Here is a 2,349-nt window from a genome sequence, read left to right on the forward strand (position 1 = left end):
TATGTTAGTACCTACACGGCGGAAAAGGTTAAATATGTATACAGTATGTCCCAAAAGTCTCGTATCATCCTTAGTAACTCCGTGGAAAATCAATATAATATTTTAATACAGTTTTTTTATAGTAATAAGTACGGAAATTCCGATTGAATAGCATATCATGTTCGGTTTTTTTTAAAAATTCAAAAATTATCAACATTTTTGGTTTTAGACATATAAGTTTTTGAATTTCCAAGATAGCCATTTTGTTGAACGTATTTTTAAAGCAATTAAAAAAATAATTTAAATTAATGAAAAACCCCCCAGTTAGATCTAATTATTATTTTGAATTTCAAATTTTGGGTAAGTGAATATGTAAATGACCGCGTAGAAGTGAAAATCTCGATGGACCGATGCATTTTTGCATTTTCACCGATTTGTATTATAACATAATAATACAGTAGTAATGACGAACTACGCGACGTCGTGACAATATAACCATTCGATTTCGAATAGGTCCCCTTATGATTAGATAATGAAATATCATCTAGATTAGTGGCTTTCAACCTGTGCGTCGCGGCTCCCAGGGGCGTCGTCGGTTATTACTTATTATCAAATGAGCCGCGTTAGAAAACTAAAAAAAAATTGTAATAAATTATAGTTTTTGTTATCTACTTTTCGCTGCCGTGTAAGTCTGCACGCCCTAATCCTATACATGTTGTACGCACTTGGGTATTTGAGAGATAGATCGGCCGATCGACAAATCTCGTCATTGAATAAATTTGGGTTGAATGATGTAAATTAATTGTTTGTTTTAAATTTGCGTATGGGAGCCGTGGACCCAAAAAGGTTGAAAACCACTGATCTAGATTACATAAATCTACTGTTTGCAATAATTGCAATAATTATTATAGTGTTCACCCAAATGTGATCACTTTGTCGTTGAAATTACGGATTGGTTCGTATTATCGGCAGCCGTAATCGCTATCATATTGCGTATGATGTACAATTTGGGGCGATCGTAACATTGGCCCGAGGAAAAAAATTGTTCAATGGTATATTGTGAGCTCGGCCCGTGTTTTTTCAGGTAAAAATTATTTAGGTGTAAACTCGGCCCGGGGTTTATACAGGTAAAAATTATTGACGTTTAAAATCGACCCGAATAAAAATATATGCATAATATTTTTGAGAACCATTTAGCATTAGCCAGAGAACACCATTATCCACCAAAAATTATTTTCATATTTTTATTCATAGTATAAAGTTCGTTTTATTAATGTAAGTAATATGTATCCATGTAAATTTTAAGACTATATAAAAGTATAAAAATATAAGTAATACTGTATTGTATTAATTAATAATGTAAGGTTATAATATAAATCTATTTTTTACCGATATATAACATTCGTTTACAACAAATTGTTTCCATTATATATAGAATATAGATACGTTATTTAGTATTTGCAGATCAAATTATATCGTGCTTAATATATTTTATTGATTCAATCGACCTATTTTATTAGGTACCTAAAATGTCCGGGCTGAGCTTACAACAAAATCGGTAACCGCGCTCCCAGTTTACATATTTTGTCCACAATTAGATAGGTATTTTATCTCGTAAATGGTAATTAGTGGTGTTAAACGAATAAAATGTGTAAGAATAGTTTTTTAGTGTTATTGTTGAGTATAAATACCATTCGACATAAATGTCTGCAGTAATTAATTCACTTTTCCCATTTGAATTCGGCTGGGTTTAAAATAATTATGAAACAATTATAAGTCGTTTAAAATAAAAAAAAAACAGTCCCTTTACAATTTTTTCCTGGTCAAATAAATAATATAGGTACCTCTCGCTGACCGAACTTAGATAATATATATTAATATATATAATGCGTTTATATATAACATGCGTTTAACCGTCTTTGACATCTTGATTTTTAGATAAGTATCCAAAAAATACATAATGAATAATATTTTTTTACGTTCAATAAAATGTATAATATTATAATATTATATAACAATAACCAACATTCGGAAAATATCATTTTAGGTGTGTGGGAGAGTAGTTGGGGGGAGATGTACTAGAGAGGCAATAATGGGTGTGGCCGTGCTACACATGCTTAGCCAACCACAACAGTTTTAACATATATATTAGTATATCCAAGGAGGGGGACAGAAGACTATAAAAGTCAGTCTCCGGAACAGCGGAACGCATTTTGGACTCTTCGATGTGCCACTTCTAACTTCTTGCTGCGACGAATGACGATGGAAACGATTTTCACACGCAATGAACACTGAATGTTTACAACTCGAATGTCTATCTGAGGTACGTATCGTTTTTATCGTATAAATAAATTGTTTTTTTTTTAGTCC

This window comes from Acyrthosiphon pisum, chromosome A3, assembly GCF_005508785.2.
Source record: "Acyrthosiphon pisum isolate AL4f chromosome A3, pea_aphid_22Mar2018_4r6ur, whole genome shotgun sequence".
NCBI lineage: Eukaryota > Metazoa > Arthropoda > Insecta > Hemiptera > Aphididae > Acyrthosiphon > Acyrthosiphon pisum.